This window comes from Sus scrofa, chromosome 7, assembly GCF_000003025.6.
Source record: "Sus scrofa isolate TJ Tabasco breed Duroc chromosome 7, Sscrofa11.1, whole genome shotgun sequence".
Classification (NCBI taxonomy): Eukaryota; Metazoa; Chordata; class Mammalia; order Artiodactyla; family Suidae; genus Sus; species Sus scrofa.
In genome coordinates this window covers 95441361-95461270 of record NC_010449.5, presented here as the reverse complement: position 1 = coordinate 95461270, position 19910 = coordinate 95441361, and the positions used below count along the sequence as shown (strand labels likewise).

The following is a 19910-nucleotide window of genomic DNA, read 5'->3' as shown; positions in this document are numbered from 1 at the left end:
TGGGGCAGGGGTTGGGAGAAGGGTTCAATGAAATAGTTTTTTTTTTCCCTTTTTTTTTTTTTTTTTTGTCTTTTGTCCCTTTAGGGCCACACCCACAGCATATGGAGATTCCCAGGCTAGGAGTCCAATCAGAGCCATAGCTGTTAGCCACACCACATCCTCAACCCACTGAGTGAGGCCAGGGATCGAACCTGCAACCTCATGGTTCCTAGTCGGATTTGTTTCTGCTGCACCATGACGGGAACTCCAATGGATATAGTTTTGATTTTGCAAAATGAAAAAGTTCTAGAGACTGTTTGCACAACAGTGTGCATATAGTTAACACTATTGTACTGTACACTTTTAAAATTATATCATATGATATCACTTATATGTAGAATCTGATAAAAAATGATATAAAGGAATTTTTTTTAAGATGATTTTTTTTTTGTCTTTTGTCTTTTTAGGGCTGTACCCATGGCATATGGAGGTACCCAGGCTAGGGGTCAAGGCGGAGCTACAGCTGCCAGCCTATGCCACAGCCACAGCAACAGGAGATCCGAGCCGCATCTGCAGCCTACACCACAGCTCATGAAATGCCAGATCCTTAACCCACTGAGCAAGGCCAGGGATCAAGCCCGCAACCTCATGGTTTCTAGTCAAATTCGTTTCCACTGCACCATGATGGGAACTCTGAAAAGAACTTATTTTTAAAAGAGAAACAAACTCACTGATTTCAAAATTAATGTTAGGTTACCACAGGTGACACTGTTGATGGGAGGGAATAGTTGAGAGGGTGGGAATAACACAAACACGCTGCTGTATAAAATAGATGGTTAACAAGAACCTTCTCTATAGCATAGGAAAATCTACTCAATAGTTTGCAATAACCTATATGGGAAAAAAGAATGGATTTATGTATATGTATGACTGATTCACTTCGCTGTACACCTGAAACTAATACATTGTAAATCAACAATACGCCAATAAAATTAAAAATAAGTAAATAAATAAATAACATCATTCCTATGGCAGTTTTATGTTACATGATGTTTACCATAAGAAAAAAAAAAGGACAAAAAATACTAAATCTTACTGGTAATCAAAAACATGCCAATTAAAATGATGAAAATACACTGAAATACTATTTATTTTGCCTTTCCATATAGCAAAGAAAAAATTACCAATGATAGCAACAGGCAGTGAATTGATTAACCATTGCTGACTGACATGTGCACAGCTTTAACCTTTTTTTTGGAAAACAATTTAACAACATACAGAAAAAGCCTTAATAATAGCTTTACCATTTTATATTCTAATAAAACACTTCGCTCTCTCCTAAGGTATTCCTTCCTTCATCAATGTATATTTAGCATTTATAATGTTCCAGTTAGAGGACACAGCACCGAAAAAAAGGCATGATCCCTACATGAAACTTACAGTGTGGAGGCAGAAGTGAAGTGTCACAAAGCAGGTGCACAGCAGGCCATGAAACTTTATAACAGGGAAATTAATCCAGGCTATAGTCTGTAAGAATTAATTTAAGTACCACAAAAAGGAGGCAGGATGGAGGTGTGATAACATACCAAAATGTTCATTTCAGCATTATTAATAAAATATTGGAATGGGAAATGTAAATAGAAGGGCTAACTCTGTAATCTATGGCATAGGTGTTCATTGGAATATTGTCCCAGTTATTTTAAAAAAGGTTTTCAAGGGCCACTTGGGGGCAGTCCTTAGAACTGTTCCCAAATATTCCAGCTCTCTTCCTTCAGGACACACAGTAGTTCTCTTTCTTCTGGGCACTTTCTTTTAAGTTGGCAAGGCCAGGTGACTTGCTTTGACCAATGAAATGTAAGCAAGGGATGTTTTCTTTCTGGAAAGAAGACTTTAAAAGCCAGTGCAAGAGTGACCATATTCGTTTATTCTGCTTAGGTGACTACGGATGCCTGTATCCAAATGGAGCCTCCATCAGAGTCATCACAGATGCCTGAATTCAACTGAACAAAGTTTCCTTGTTCATCCACACTAGACATGCAATAGGAGAAAAAAAATAAATCTTTATTGTGTTTTAAGTCACTCAGATGTGAGGAGTTACGTTACCACAGTATCTAGACTGATACAGTACCTCTACCCCTTAAGAAAATGCTAATTACATTAAATAGTATAAAAGAACACTCATATATTTTTATATTATGAGTATACATATATATATGTGTGTATATATATATGAGTTACACATATAAGTATACCTCTACTTTATAAACATCATATTCCTAGGGAAAAAAGAAAAATTATATATATGAGAATATCTTTACTTTATAAACATCATATTCTTAGGAAAAAAGACTAGAAGTACACATACCCCAAAATTATGTAGTGTTTATAAACATCATATTCCTAGGAAAAAAGACTAGAAGTACACATACCCCAAATGATTATCTTTTGATGGATATATGGGGAATTTTTCCTATGTTTTTGTTTTTTAAATAGCATGCATTTATAGATGATCTCTAACGGGTAAAATAACATTCCTTAAAGAGCATAGAAGTCAGAAAAAATATTCAGAAGGAAATTCAATCGTTTAAAATTTGCAAACCAAAAGTTTTCCAGAAAGAAGAGATTATCCATTCAAATAAACATGCTTCTTTGAAAAATGAGAGCTATTTGGCCAATGTTTTAATTTATAGAGTGTATATTTATGCTTATTCACAAATTTACAACCTAACACTATGTGTCCTGTGTTAACTAGTCTCAAACTCTAGAAAAAAAATTTTTTTAGGGCTGCACCTGCAGCATATGGAAGTTCCCAGGCTAGGGGTTGAACTGGAGCTGCAGCTGCTGGTCTACACCAGAGCTACAGCATTGAGGGATCTGAGCCATGTCTGTGACCTACACTGCAGCTCACAGCAATGCCAGATCCTTAACTCACTGAGTGGGGCCAGGGGTCGAACCCGAATCCTCATGGATCCTAGTCAAATTTGTTTCCACTGCACCACAACAGGAACTTCTCCTAGAAATTTTTTGTTGCTAAATGTCTTATTTCTCATTCTTTCTAGATTTTGAGTTTTGAGTTTAACACTCTGAATCCCATAGCAGCTGCAAATGAATTCAATTAAATCTTGCTTTACTTAGAGAACACCATTGACTTGTTTTACTAAAAAATAAGCCAAGTAATAGGTCAGGAAAAGAATGACTCTGCTTTTGGCTGCAGAGCATATTCCCCAGGGAACCTGGTTTCTACTGTATTCTCCCTGTTTCTTCACCATTAAGATAATGATGTTAAGATGTGGCTCAGTGGTTAACGAATCCGACTAGGAACCATGAGGTTGCAGGTTCCGTCCCTGCCCTTGCTCAGTGGGTTAATGATCCAGCGTTGCCGTGAGCTGTGGTGTAGATCGCAGACGTGGCTTGGATCCCACATTGCTGTGGCTCTGGTGTAGGCTGGCGGCTACGGCTCCGATTTGACCCCTAGCCTGGGAACCTCCATATGCCGCAGGAGCGGCCCAAAGAAATAGCAAGAAAACAAAAAAAAAAAAAAAAAGAAAGATAATATATTAACATAAGATATTTCCAACTAAATTACAATGGCTGAAATAAATATTATGTTCTAATTTCTTATGTAATGGTACACAGTTTACATAATGGTTGAAAGACCTCTTCAGATGTAGTAAAAAACCTACATCTTTATGAAAAAGAAAATCAGCTACAATTATTACATGTTTTCTATTAACCATAAAATTTGATCCTTTCTTCTATCTATATGAAACTCTGATTATGAAAAGACACAACATAATGCACGAATCCATATGAGAATCAAACATGTCCATGATAGGATCAACATTGGTATCAGCTATAGCTACTTTCCTGGGTTATATTTGCATAACACATTTTCCATTTTTTAAAAAAAAATAATTCATTACCTTTTAAATATATCTCCTGAAAGTTTACAAGACAGTCTTTGTCTTTTTTTTTTTTTTTTTTTTTCTTTTCTAGGGCCACTACTGCAGCATATGGAGATTCCCAGGCTAGGGGTCTAACTGGAGCTGTAGCCGCCGGCCTACGCCACAGCCACAGCAACTTGGGATCCGAGCCACATCTGCAACCTACACCATGGCTCATGGCAACACTGGATCCTTAACCCACTGAGTAAGGCCAGGGATCAAACCTGCAACCTCATGGTTCCTAGTCAGATTCGTTAACCCCTGCACCATGACGGAACTCCAAGTCTTTGCCTTTTAATTGCAACATTCAGTCCATTCATATGTAATATAATTACTGAAATATTGGGGCTTATATCTACCATTGTGTGCAGAGCTTTTGTCCCACTGTTTAAATTCTCTTCTTCCTTCATTCTCATTGGCTTATTTTTATTTTGTTTTCAGCCTTTTGTCATGGAAATTATATACTCTTACTATTCTTTAGAGGTTATTCTAACAATTACAACATGCTTCATTAACTTATCAAAGGCTAATATCGACTGATATTTCTACTTCTTCCCAGACAGTGTTTTTCTTTTTTTTTTTTTTTTTGCCATTTCTTGGGCCGATCCCACAGCATATGGAGGTTCCCAGGCTAGGGGTCAAATCGGAGCTGTAGCTGCCAGCATACGCCAGAGCCACGGCAATGTGGGAACCGAGCTGCATCTGCAACCTACACCACAGCTCACGGCAACGCTGGATCCTTAACCAACTGATCAAGGCCAGGGATTGAACCCACAACCTCATGGTTCCTAGTCAGATTCGTTAACCACTGAGCCATGACGGGAACTCCCCCAGACAATGTAAAGATCTTAGAACTCCTCTTTTAAGCCTCTCTAGAATGACTGAGGGAGCAATAGACAACATGAAGAATTAAAGGGAGAGAAAAGGCTAGATATTTTGCCTGGAGCTCAGATATGCATTCTGTCATTGACAGCAGACTGCTGGCCTCCTCAAGGAAAAAAGAAAAATTCCATCACTACTTAGACTTCAACATAAGCCTGTAAGTTTAAATTTGACCTTTTTCTCCCCATCTTGAGCCCCAAGAATATCATTGTTTTCTTATCTAGAGCCCCTCTCTCCATCCAAAGAAAGGGAGAAACATGCTTCTCATCACTGAAGGCGGGGGGGGGGGCACCCTTCCACAAGGCATTGCACAGGAGTTTATTTATCACATCATACCACTAGTGAGCAGGAACCAGGAAACACATTTTCCACCACATCTGCAGTTTGGTGTGCTCTTTTCCCATTCAGTTCCTGCTCCTACAGCAAAGGAGAGCACTTATGGATGCCGGACACAGAGTGTGCAAGAGGAAGGGCCTCTCTGTAAGGATACAACTCTAGAAACCAAGCAGAATAAGCCTCGAGAACTTTCACAGAGGTCCACATCGATGAGCATCAGGTGGTCTTGCTGTCTCCATGACCAAGAAACCCAGGGGTTGAATCACACTCAGAAGACACAGAGTCTTCATTCTTCTCACATGGTCAAGTGGCAAGATGAATGCATCTCAGCAATCAGAAAGGCAACTATTATGCAACTTCTGGAAAGACCTACAGTCGTTGGGTGACAAGGTTTATGCAGCTGCTACTGCACTTGAAACAGTGCTATAGACGTCAGTTATAGAGACCCAGCTAGTAGTCTCTGCAAGAGGGATCATGAACAACTGGTTTCATCTACAGATGACAATAAATAACGTTTACTAGTGCACTGTGACTTACAAGCAATGTCCAAATCCAACACATTATCCATCCACTACTGATTATTCCCAATGATAGGAGATTCTTAATAAAATACAATCCTGCCTAACTTATCAATGGAACCCAAACACCAAGAGTCGATAGGGATCTTGCTGTATAGCATAGGAAACTCTATCCAATATTTCGTGATAACCTATATGGAAAAAGAACCTGAAAAAGAATGGATATGTGTATGTGTATAACTGAATCACTTTGCTGTGATTCAAACAGCCAAAATTATCACAACACTGTAAATCAACTATATGTCAATAAAACTTTAAAAATGAAAAAAAATGTTAAAAAATAAACCATTTCCTACAAAAAACAAAGAGTATGGTACTAGAAATTGGCTCATGTGTCATAGAAATTCCACTTTTTATGATTCCAACCACATAGGGCATATTTCAATTACAACATGACCTATAAATGAGGAATGGGCAGAAAGACTTCAAGAGGAGTACATGTTTTTTGATTCACTAAACAATCAAAAGCAGCAATGAGAAGAGAGAGTCAACCCATGTTGATTTTTCAACTGTATCTTCTGAGAATTTCACCAGAGCCACAAAGCCAAAAAAGCATTAAGTCTCATCTAGCTATTTCACCTACCCACACTGAATCACATAAGATTTCCATACCCATTACAGACACATTACAATGGCTGTGTTAATTCATAAGAAAAAACACACTACTTTAGCAGTATGCTCCAGAAGGTTGCATGTCCTTTGAAACTATAGTATAAGGATATTTCTCTAAAGATTTATTCACTGCACCTTTAAGGGTAGCATTAGCAGTACTAATATTATGACAAAGATAAAAGTCACTATCCACAGTATTTAGTATATTTAAATAAATTCTCCTTTCAGAGATAAGTATAAGATGTATTAGCTTGAAGGAAGAATGATCAAGAGCCAGCTCTGAGCTCTAGTAGCTCTTCTTGACTTTTTATTTCCTGCTACTCAGTATAATTAGTACTACGGAATTCTGCAAACAACTGCCAATTTGGGGAGAAAATGTCAACCAACCAGGCTGCAATTCAAATGTGAATAAGCAAAACACAACCCCAAGTGTCCAAAGCATTGTGGCCATGAAGCTGAAGAAATGGGTTCAATGGTCAGGCCTGATGAGAAGCAAAGAGCAAAGCAGCCATGAATGAGAGAGGAGCCTACCCAACCCCACAAAACTGTGAGGCTGGCCTTGTCATCATTGCAGAGCGGAAATCCAATGGTAACGTCAGCAAGAGCCAGCAGCACCCACGTGCAGTCCTCCAGGGCAGCAGTAGTCCCCAAAGGAAAACAGTGAGCACGTCTGACATTCACAGCCTCCAGCAGTTGAAATCATGCTTCACAAATTAACAGAAACACTCCCAGCAGAAGATGGTCAGGAGGTCTTGCAGAAGAACAACTGTAAAAGTGATTAAAATGCAGCATACATCAGTCTTCTATTGGCATCTATCCCCTCTGTAAGAGTGGTGATCAGGATAAAGCCTGAGTGAGAAATAAGACATTGAGCTTTACATGCAATGATCAAGAAAGACAACTGGCTAATGTACTTGGGAGTAGACCACCCCCACCTCAGACTTGGGCAGGCTTCACAGCAGTTTGGGGCCCTACACTGACCCCGGCCTCCCCAGACTATGTACCTGACAAATACAGCTCTTTGATGAAGTGGGCAGACTGATTCACATGCCCAATGGCCTAAACACGGCGATAGACCTAAAAGATCTTCGAACTTAATTTTTTTTTCTTTTGTCTTTTTAGGGCTGCACCCGCGGCATATGGAGGTTCCCAGGCCAGGGGTCGAATCGGAGCTGTAGCAGCTGGTCTACACCACAGCCACAGCAACGTGGGATCTGAGCCACATCTTTGACCTACACCACAGCTCACAGCAACACCGGATCCTTAACCCACTGAGCGAGGCCAGGGATCGAACCCGCAACCTCATGGTTCCTAGGCGGATTCGTTTCCGCTGCGCCACGACAGGCACTCCCTTCGAACCTAATTTTAGAATGTGTGTGTTGTATGTGTACACACATCTGCAGGTACATGATGTAGAGAGGAGGTTTTGTAGAGAGGAGGACAAGGTCCCTTCCTCGGTAGTTTCCTGCCTCCCCCTTACATCTGGAGCAAAATCTGAACCCCCACAGCCCTGAAAACTCAGCTTCCAGCCATTTCCTCTCCAGCCTCTTCTTCTCCTCCTTCCCCATGCTCAGAGCATCCTCTCCTTCCTCGGGGCCCCCTCCCTCTTTCCAAAAGCTCCAGGTCCAGATCTTCACTTGCCCGGAGCCCTCTCCAATCATTCCCATCTCTCTGAAAACATTCCACCACCCAACAGCCTCTCCTGACCTTCCCATGCTGTGATGCTCTAACCTCTTACCTGTGCTATTGTCTCTATAGCCAGATACTACCTGACACGTGTGTACTTGTCTGTTTTGTCAAAGGATAATGAGAACACCACTCTGAAATCGAACTACAAGGCTGAATTTATTGCTCACATAATAAGGAACGGCTATGCTGGTCAAAAGGTCTCTCAAAGCTGATCTCACAAAAGGCTTTGGAAAGCATGGAGCTCTGTGATTGGCAGATATTCAGAGGCAATCCTGGGCTGACATCAGGTGGGAGCTGAGGTAAGGCTGATGTTGATTGGCAGGTTTTCCGGAGAGCATCAGTCCCTGATTGGCTGACTTCCAGAAGGGAGGAGCTGACACTGGTTGGTTTTAAAACAAGCTTTCACCAAGACAAGTTGCTGTTGACCAAATGAACAGATTGAAAATTGGTTCTGATGGCTACTTGTTACCATGGCTACAGAACAATCAGGCTTTGCCCAAGTTTGGGGAAACTTTTATTCTATCCGTCTGTGAGGTAAACACCATGCAATCAGGTTGCCTGTTTCCCCAACCTGGTACCTTCATGTTGCATGAATAAATCGATAGTTGGGGCCTTTTTGCTAGATTACTGATAATGAGTCCTTTTATTTTAAGATTTGCCACTTGATTCTCATAGCACAATACAGCTGTTAAGAGCATGGCTTTATAATCACACGGTCCTGGCTTTGTATTTTGGCTCTAACGTTAACTAGCTTATGGCCTTCCTGAATCTCCATTTCATTAACTGAAAGAAGGAAGGGAGGAAAGAATAACAGTATTTCCCAGGGCTCCTCTAAGGATATGGAAATAGTGCCCAATTTCTAGCAACGTTAAGTGTTTAAAAGTATAAATCACGCATATTACTACTTGGAACGTTTCGGAAAGGCTCAAAGAAGACACTGAGGACCACAAACCCCAGGATGATCAGGCTTGGCTCTGCAGAAAGGCAGAGGAAGGTCTGAAATAAGAGATTCCAAAAGGAGCTCCTGACCCCAAACCCGCCCATCCCCTTTCGTCCAGCCCACTCTAAAACTCAGTCCTTTGAGACCTGGGTTTCCACCTCCTTCCTCCCCCGCAGGCCAATCACTCCTGACACCGCCAACATTATCCTCTCTCATGCTTGGAGATTTGGTAACAGAGTTAAACCATTTTCTCCCAAAAGAAACACTACTTAGCAAGTGCTTTATGTTGATCTGTTTATTTGATTAACTTTGTACCATTCATTGCAACTTATAAAGCAGAAACCTGAGATGCCAAAATCAGGACAGGTAAGTTTTTGGTTTTGTTTTGTTGTTTTGTTTTGTTTTTTTCATTTTATTGGGTATAGTTGATTTACAATGATGTGTTAGGAGAGGTAAATCTTAAAGAGGGCATTCAGAAACTGAATTGGTTCTTTGAGGGCAGTGGGCTCTGTGGACCTAGAGGTTCAAGATAAAGTTCATGTAACTTTGCTGCTTTGCCCAAGTCTAGTCCTGGCAACAAGGATCATTTTCTAGGTCTTCGTGTGATTTAACATTCTCTTTCTCTCCCTCCCTCCTTCTCTCTCTCTTTCACACAGACACACACACAGACACACACACACACATACACACACACCCCATCTCACACAGCATCTCCATCCCCAGCCCTTGCCAATCAAAATCTCCAGTATCTTTAATTAGGTTTATGGGCACAAAGGAGGCTGTGCCTTTGTTCCTTTGAAACTGTCTGAAAACTGACAAGAGCTGAGCCTGTCTGCTCACACAGACGCTGAACTACACTCCCTCTATAAGACTTGGCTTCTCAGGATGTGGATTTTGTCATGTCATTATTGTCCCCGGATCTCAGTCACGCAGATACTTGAAACTGCTCTCTCTATAAAATGTAATAAGGCTCAGAGCCAGGCCTGTGGGCAGCTGGCCCTGGGTTTGAGTCCCCTCTCCCACAGATTGGCCATGTCACTGTGGGAAGGCTGCCTGAGCCCGCTGAGCAGGTATTCTGCTTTGTGCCCACCCTATGGGATGGTTCTGAGAGTGTGCACATATAAACCATGGGCACAGAGTAGGGACTCATCGGGCAGCAGCTTAAAGGAGGCAAGGGTGCTGGCACTTCAAGCCACAGGCTGCCAGAGCTGGGTGTGAGGCTGGAAGTGACTTCAGGGGAGAATTTGAGAGACAATACCGGGATCAGTGGGAGTAGATGTTTGCCTCCTGGCGAACAGGGGATAATCAGGAACAGTGGGAACCCATGTGACACAGTGCAGACCTGGGGTGAAACTGGTCTCACATCCCAAGGTTTAGCCATCAATGAATTACTTCCCAAAGATTCTGCTGGGTCTCCTATGAAACTGACTCCGAGTCAAGCAAAGCAGGGCTCACCATTTGTCTGAACTCTGCAGACACCTTCAACAGGAAGAATAAGAAAGTGTAATGAGCTGCAGGAGGACATGCACACTCCACGGAGGGTGCCAGCTGAGACCCCGGTCTTCTATTAAGCCCTCCACCCAAGAGTCAGGATTTCCTTGGCCTCTGCTCTTAGGAAGGCACCATCTGGTGGCCGCTACCAGAAATGACAGCACAGAATTAGCCTCTCAACGCCTCCAGTAACCAAGTATTTTGTATTTATTCACTCAGCAAATATGTATTGAGTCCTTACGAGGGGCCAGACAAGGGCTAAGTGCTGGATGTACATAGTAGAATAAAATTCAGTGGCAGCTCTCAGCAAGCTCATTGTTGAGACAACTGCCAAGTAAAGGAGTGGCCTGTAGCCCGAAGAGTAAAGAAAACCAAGATCCTGATCCAACCTGGACCAAGCCCTCTACTTGGTACCATCCCCTCCCTTACCTCAGGAGAACTGCAAATAACCAGCATCCCTCGCCCCAGGGGACCCCGGCCTTTGCACCTCATGCCTCCTGTCCCTAGCCTCTGACTTTCCTATTGCACCAGAGCAGCTCTCACTCCATTTGAAAAATGAAATTCCCTGCTCCATTCTCTCCCGAGGAAGACCTGAATTTGGGAGAAAATGTTCATTTTCTTTTTTGTGTATTTTAACTGCTTCCTGTGATTCCAACTGCCTCTGAATAATTCCCTTTTTCCTTCCCATGCTTCCTTTTCTGCCTTTCCACTCAGAAGCAGGTACGTGAGGGACAATGAATTAAGACATAAGAGGAACATTCTAGCCCTGCTTTTCTCCTCCTTTCAGCCCCTGACATTTTCAATGACCATTTTCGGAACTCTTATTTCAGAATTTCCTGGGGCACATTCTAGTGAATCTCTCCTTTTAATCTCTTGAGGATGGATGTGATTTAGGGAAATTGTCAAATTTTAAATGGAGGGCCTCCTGGGGATTCAGATGGGTGAGTGAACTGGGTTTCGTGTCGTCATGGGTCCAAAAATGTGTCACAGCTATTAATGGAGGAAATTGACTTTCTTGGGAAGCTGGAAGGCAATTTAGCAGAGGGGGAGCCTCCAAATGTGCTTGGAGCTCTGAGAAGTTTTAGTGAAATAAGTACGTATCTCCCGAGACCCTCCCTTAGAAAGTCATACTCGTTTTAGACGTATCGGTTTTCTCAGTGTTTTAGGATCGCATGTGAAAAAGGCCTAAGGAAGTTCCCAGGAATGGCCAATTGGTGATTAGAACTAAGAGGGCTCCAGGTGCTCAGAGATGGCCTCGTGCCATCAGATGTTGGGACTCGAAACAGGCAGGGCAACTCTTCTGAGTGGAGGCTGGAGGCAACGATGGACGCAGAGGAGGGTCAGGGAGGAGGGGTCCGAGCCGGGCGTGGAGAGGGACTTTACACAGAGGGACTGAAAAGCCACTGTGCCTTGTGAGCGCAGCTATCTCCATGTTTACCAATAGGACACCCACCGAGGCTGTCACAGGCAGAACCCAGATATAAAACCTGCAGCCAGGGCAAGCATGGCCCAGTTAGGAAAGGCTCTGAAAGACATTCCGAGATGTTTGGGCTTCCCACCGCAGGTGACGGGAAGCAAGAAAGAATTCTGAGCGAAGGCGTGATCGAAGCAGGCTCCCGGGCACAGGCAAGGGCAGGGCGAGGCTTGGGCTCCTGGCCACGAGAGGCCTGTGGGTGCAGTTGGACCCGAGTTCAAGTTCTACCTTAACCACCTACTGGATCAGCGAGTCACCTAAAGGGAGTGTGTTTCCTCATCTGTAAAATGGGGGTAATCGGAAGAGCAGCAGCATCAGGATCCTGGGGGGATTCCGTGCCCCGCATGGAGGAAGCAATCAGGTGACGGCGGACACCTTCCAGCGTTTGGGTGGTAACGGACTGGTGGGAAGAGAGGCTCTGGGCCGAGGGAGGTCACTTAGGAGGCCGTTCCAGTCATTTTAAAATGGAACAGAAAAGCACTTGGCCAGGCAACAGTTTCCTTTCCGTAAAGGCAGTGGCCAGGATGCCACAACCATTCCCGGGAAGGTCAAGGAGGTTTGACAATGGACAAGGAAAGAGGAGGGAAGGCTTGGGGTTCAAGCCTCAAGCCTGGGCTCCAGGGGAAAGTGGTGCCATTAGTGGGGGGGTCATCAGATAGGCTCTGAGTCGGCAGGATGTGGGGAGGAGGAATCTGAGGCCAGGTGCGCTTGCTCCTTCATCTCCTTGGAGACTCTGCTCTTCCCAAGCATCCCCCTCCTCTGAGCAGCTTTCCCTGGCCAGCCCCACATGCACCGTCTCCCTCCCTACTTCTTAACAGCACATGTGTAACTAGCTGACATTATGTTTGTGTACTGCTAGGCTGCATTATCCGGCTGCCTGCCGAGAAATCACGTGTCCAGGAGGGACAGCCTTTGTTTTGTTTGTCCCATGTCCCCAGAGCCTGAAGCCGTGCCTGGCACACGGGAGATGCTCAATAATATGAGTCGTTTTTATGAAAGCGCTTTCACAAGTATCTGGCGTAGAGAACATGTTCAATAAATATTAGCATTTATTGGTGAATATCTCAAAAAAATTATAAAGAGAAAAGGGCAGGGGGAAGGCTAAACCCAGAACAGTCACACGAGGAAGAATTAGAAATTTGGGCCTCTTTTTTTTTTTAAAAAAAAAAAAAAAGGGTATAGTTGATTTACAGTGTTGTGTCCATTTCTGCTGCACAACATAGGGACCCATATATATGTTCCTTTTTAAGGCAGGGAAGAGAGGTGAGATCTGGCCAGGGAAGGCCACGCCTTGGACCTTGGACATGTGGCCATAGGCTCTTTCAAATCCTAATACTGCAAACAAAAAAGGGAGGTAAAACCAGTTCATCCTGGGACAGGTTAACACCTATGGAAGGGGAAGAATGGGGATTTTGTGGCAACAGAAGAGGCAGGCGCTTGGGCTGAGTAAATTTCTGACTACAGGAAATTAACCTGCAATGGCCTCTTTGGCCCAATCTTTCCCTTTCCTCTTGTCAGATCATTTGGAAATCCAGATTCTGGCAGAGTTCACAGGAGCTCACTTAACTGGGAGACCAAACATCAAGCTAATTAGGAGATTCATAATTGACTGCTCCAGATATAGGGGGATTGCAAGATCAGCTCCTCTCGCAAATATGCCTACTGTGCATAGAGAAAACTTGGCAAAGTCATTAATACAGCTTCATAGTGATACAGGCACATGCTGCTGGTAGAACAGAACTTCTACTACTCCTCAACCTCCAGGGCTCAGAGAAGTCAGGATCGCCCAAGCACCTCCTCTCAGGTAGCATCAGGTAATGGGCAGTATTCCCGAATGCTCTTGCAGGCACTGAGCAAAAATCCCCAAGGCTATCTTTCAACTCAAATTAAGATGCTGCTAAATTAGATCGTGAACAAGGTGACGTGCCCTGGAGTCCATCCTCAGCCATTAACTGAGATGAAAATGTCAGCCACCTCTGCAACCCTCTAATCACGAAATATTATGACCACTGACTCCATCTTTGCAGAAGCCTTGATTTCAGAGTATGAGTAAATGAACCGAGAGGGGATCTAAAAATCCACCTCTCCGTGGCCTTCCAGAAACCACATGCATGACAATATATCCTTGAAACCTGTCTTAATAGCCTGGGAGTGAGGTACAATTTCTCCAAAGTCGACATGGGAAACAATGAGTCCCTATTAATTCCCTGGAGCTCCGTGGTGCTCGGAAGAAAGCGTGCTCATGTTCCTTTTTGCAACTGTTAAAAGCCCCTCGGCCACTGCTTTTCAGATTTTTCTTGAAATTCACCCAAAACTGCAAATTCTTGTAGACAAATACAACCATGGTTCTATCCTGGAATTACCAAGTGAGACAATTATGCAAATATACCAGGAATGTGAGATGTGTAGACCCTCGCAGTAGTCACTTTGAGAAGGGACACACTTCGTACTTGGTGATACTGATGCTCAGACCATGTAAGAGGAGGGAATGTCCAGTAAAGCTGAGTTCCTTGCCTGGCTCTGCCCCTGAGACGTGGCTGGGCCACCTGCTCAACTTCTCCATTTACAGAATTAGAAGAGCTAAGAGTTAAGAATTACATGAGCTAAAACCAGAGGACTTCATATGCTGCCTGGCTCACGGTTCATTTCTTTGAGGATCCAATGGGGGGGGGGGTGGCTTTATTGGGTTTTGTTGAGCTTTTGGGTTTTCAGTGCTGAAATGGCATTGAGAGAGCAACCTCTCATTTCAGCAAGGTGTTGCGCTAAGATGACACACACATTCAAACATTCCTGCTATAAGCATTTAGAAATCTCAGATACAATATTTTTTTCCAACGTATTCTTGAGCCTGCAATGAAGAAGAAACTACCAGGTGCCGGAAACAAAGCAACTACTGAAAACCAGAAGAGGTAAGCAAAGGAATCAACTGGGCAGCTGCCCTGGGGGTGAGAGCAACCACGGAGACCAGGGAGGAGTGGAACAGCAGCGATGGGGGTAGGGACAGGGGGTAAGGGTGTAGATGTCAACTAGCACATGCGGACAAGAGGCAAAGCCTGGGTCCTGCCCAAGAGAGGAGGCTGCTGCCCAAAGTGAGGCCCCCAAAAGAGCCACAACCATAGGACAAACGGGCCAAACGTCTTTTCCCCATCCGTTCAGCTTGAAAAGAAGACAACAAAAGGCTTCCTGCAAAATTGAAACTTCAGACCTCTGCTTCTGAAACACTTGCAGTTACAAATTTAGGCTACAGTCTGGAAATGCCCAGCGTAAGAACTCAGCATAAAAACTGGTCCTGGGCCAATGATGGGCATTGGGAACAAAGAAAACAGACCTCCCACAACCCATACTGCAGACAATTCCCACAGAAAAGCCTGACCCAGGCAGCTCACGGGTGATAAAAGCACACCGAACACAAGGATTACAGACCCAAGAACTGGCAATAATAGAACGAGCTAAAGAGAATGTAATTAGTATGTTTAGAAGGAGAGAAAAATCTTCTCAGATGCCAAAAATCTGATAAAATTCAACATTCATTCATGATTTCTTCAAAATAACAAAATACAGCAAACAGAAAAATATTTCTTACAAATCTAAGAATAAATGGATATTTCTTAATCCAGTAAAGGGCACCCCAACCTATGGATAGCATCATTCTTGACGGCACAGCATCACAAACTCCTTTAGAGTCAGTGATAAGACAAGAAAGGCTACTATCAAAACAATTCTGAAGGTGGAACTCAACAACTCAGACCTATCAGCCCAAAGTAATCAGAGGGGGGCTGGACAATCACATCACTGACAAAGAACAGAAAAGCAGGGACACACATGCACACGGCCAAGTGCTGTATGACTGGTGGTGGTACAAAGATTCAGTATACGGACTGAGACAACTGGACATCCATATGAATAAAAAGAAGTAGATTCTAGTTTCAAACTATACACAAACATCAATTCTAGGGGTTCCCTTTGCGGCTCAGCAGTAATGAACCCGACTAGTATCCATGAGGCTGCGGGTTTGATCTCTGGCCTCGCTCAGTGGGTTAAGGATCCGGTATTGCTGTGAGCTGTGGCTACAGTAGCTACATCTCCAATTTGACCCCTAGTCTGGGAACTTCCATATGCTGCACGTGCAGCCCTTAAAAAAAAAAAAGTTAAAAATTATCAACTCTAGGTGACGGTAAACACATTTCAAACGTTTAGAAGAATGTATAGGAAACCATTTCATGACATTGAGGTAGGGCAGAATTTCATCAACAAGGCATTAAAATACATATTCCATAAAGGAGAAACGGATAAACATGACTATCAAAATTTAGCCCTTCTACTGAATAAATGACATCATAAAAAAGTGAAAATATAAGCCGCAGACTAGAGGATATTTGCAGTCCGTCAAACTGACAAAGAACTCATATCGGGAATATAAATGATTCTCATACATCATTAATAAAAAAGCCAATGGCAACAGAAAACTTGGCAACAGATAGGAATGGGCAATTCACAAAAGAGGAAACTCAGATGGCCGCTAAGCAGATGAATAGATGCTCAATCACACTGGAAGCAGAGAAATGCAAATTAAAACAATGAGATATCATTCCATGGCCATCAAGCAGGAAAAAAAGTTAAATCTTATAAACCAAGAGGATATGGAGAAACGGTAACTGCTAATGGGAGCATAATTACAACTGCTCTGGAGAACAGTCTGGAAACACCCCAAATTGAGGACGTGCCTCTTCTAGCAGTTTCTCCTCCAGGTACGTGCATCAGACAAGCTTTAGCACATATTCCTAAGCAATAAACAGGCACACAGATGTTTACTGCAGCACTGTCTGTATTAGCAAAAAGGTGGGCCCAGAGTTCCCACTGTGGTGCAACAAAATCTGGAATGCGGGGACGCAGGTTCCATCCCCAGCCCCTCAAGGTGGGTCAAGGATCTGGCATTGCCACAGCTGCGGCGGCGGAGGTCGCAACTGTGGCCTAGGTAGCAGCTGTGGCTCAACTCTGATCCCTGGCCCAGGGAACTCCACATGCTATGGGGCAGCTGAAAAAGAAAAAGAAAAAAACAAGAACAAAAAATGGTGGCATCTTCTTAACTTTCTCTTAGATGAGTGGACGAATAAACTGATTTATTCATATGCTGGAATCCTACAGAGCAATTAAACAAATCGACATGGACAAATCTCCAAAAAAAAAAGAAAAAAAAGTCAGAGGGAAATATACAGTATAATACAATTCATGTCACTTTTAAAACATGCCTTCTGAAAGGCCTGAACACACGAGGGACTGAAGCAGGACTCTGCAGAGGTGTGACTACAGAGGGAGGGCGGGGGATGGGCAGGCAGTGGGGTAGGGTTTTAGGAATGCCTAAAATCTATTTTTTTCAGAGACAGAAGAATGGACACATGCCAACAAACAGAGCAAAATGTTACTAGTCACAGATGTGGATATCTACAACTTTCTATGTAATCTGGAAAGTTGAACTAGGTAAAATTGAGTTTTTTGCCCTCCTTTAAAGAAGAATTCAGTTCATGCCCAGCTTGTTTGGGAGGGATACAAGTCTTAAGGGAAGATCTCTGTTGAGCCAGACAATGCAAACTTGGCCTCTTGATCCTTGCCTGGAGTCTGTGGATTCCTCGCTTCTGGGGCAACACTGACCCAGGCACAGCTGGGGTCATCTTTGTTCACATCTGGCTTGTGGTCTGGTCTGGTTAATGTTTAGCCTGCATCATTTAAACTTAAGCTCACACTAGAATCCTTCATTCTTTTTTTTTTTTTTTGGCCCAAGGCATAGAAGTTCCCAGGCCAGGGATCAGGATCAAACCCCTGCTACAGCAGTAACCAGAGCCATAGCAGTGACAATGTCAGATCCCTAACCTGCTGAGCCACCAGGGAACTCCCTCATACTATATTCATTTCATAAACTAATTTGCTTGGAGAAAAAAAACCTTAGCAATCATTTAATATCAGTCCTGGAAACCTATCTGTGATACAGTTTCCTATAGTGTTCTATACACTGATATGTTTATAATTTGAAACATTATTTTTAAAAGAAACACACCATTCAGAACAAAAATGGACCAGTCTCATGACATCATTAAAAGACATCTAAAATCCTCCATTGCCTTGGACAGGACCAGCACTCCCCAGCCTCATCACCCACCTCAGCCGCTGGACTCAAGGCTGACTCTTCCCTTTTTCCAAAAATCAAAGCCTCCAACAGAGAGTAAATATTTGTCAGACTCAAAAATATTCCCAAGAATATGCAACGGGCTCTGAAGACAACTTACAAAGAAGGATTCCAGAAATGTTTGGGGCAATAGCAACATCAATGGAAACATCAAAGGATTACATCTATCCCAAGGTCACCACTTTGAAGAGAGTAAAATCCATTTATACTGTAAATCTGATTTGAAAAAAAAAATTCAACAGCAGTAGCAACTAAAGTCATTCCTCTCCTGACTGTCAATGCCATCTAGTTTGGGAGTCAATGCGGAGCCCAGTGAAGGATGTTGGAGCCAGCGTTGTAAATGACACCACATGCTTACAAAGAGCACGCCATTCAACACAGGGCTCCCACGGTGGCTGTAAATCATTGCAGATCCTCATGCCAGCCGGGGAAGAGGGGGATTTACCTAGGTATTTTGCTCAGAAAATAGGAAACTTGTGAATCAAACACTGAACCCTGTGGGTCGGCAGAAAGGAAACACTATTTTCACAGTGAGGTGGGATCCAGCAGCTGCAATAAGCACAGGGCACCACGAGGGAACAGGACAGGAATCAGGTGGGCAGAGGAGGAGGCATTCCGAGGAGCAACCCTCGCCTGCGTGATTTCTGCATCTGCTCACCTTGAAATCCAATACAAATCAGGAGGAAGGCCTGCAAGGGCCCATCCCACTCCACAGACAAGAATGCCCTTGCCCCTTGTCGGCTCACCACGCAAAGGCTTCCTTATGTTCACAACATACCTTGCAGTACCTTCAACAAAGCATCGACAGATGAGTCCACGGATATGTATTTACTTCGCGAGTATTTACTGAGTGCCCGTGATGGCCCAGTGCTAGACTGCTTCATAAATGGGGACCTGAAACAGCCCTCATCAAGTGTGGAGTAAATTGGGATCTGCTTACAAAAGGTACCTTTTAAATCTGGACGGGACAGAGATTATACACTTTCCTTTATATCAACTGCCACACGCCGAGACTGCCTGTTCATGCTTCCTGGACATTAGAACGGGTAAAAATGGAGTCATTTTGGTAACACAGCTTATTGAAGAATATAACCACACTTGAATTTACAGGAGCTATTTGACAATTAACTTGGCTTACCCAGCAAGGGACACCCACTACAAATAATGGCTAAAGGTTTTGTTTGTTTGTTTTCTTACTTACACTACTAAGTATTTTCCACAAGTTAACTCATTCAGTCTTCTCAACAATACAGCAGGGTGGATATGTTTATGCCCAATTTACGGATGAGGGAAGATGAGGCATCGGCAGGTTCAAAACCTTCCCAGAGCCGCACAGCTAGCCAATAGTTGAGACACAATTCAAATTCTGATCTGCACTCTTCACCACACACAAAACTGCCTCAGGGACAAAAAAAAGATGGAGGTAAAACTTTAACTTTTATAAGAAATGTCACGAATACATAAACCCATGGCTAATAGTTCCATCTTATAGAACTGTTTAAATAGCAAAAAGAAAAGGGGAAAAAAAAAAAAAAACTGGAAGAGGCTAAAAAAAAAACCCCAAAGCATGAGAATTAAGGTAGATAAATTATTTTTATATCTTCATAAAATAAAGTCACTAAAATATACAGAAAAAGAATATCAAAAATGTTCATGGTCTTCTAAAGTGCAAAGAACAAGGTACAAAATTTATAAAAATTATAACACAACCTTTCCTTTTTAAAAAGAAAATCATGTGTGTATGTACAGAAATCTAACTGAAAGGAATATACAACTAAATCTTAATAATAGTTATCTGAGTTAT

At 43.0% G+C, this 19910-nt stretch overlaps 1 protein-coding gene across 11 annotated transcripts in view; it reads right to left on the bottom strand.

Annotated features, from left to right (window-relative positions):
* The window catches only part of RGS6 (regulator of G protein signaling 6), a 564829-nt gene that overhangs the window by 468770 nt on the left and 76149 nt on the right, over window positions 1-19910 (bottom strand). The gene's annotated exons all lie outside the window — the stretch shown is intronic.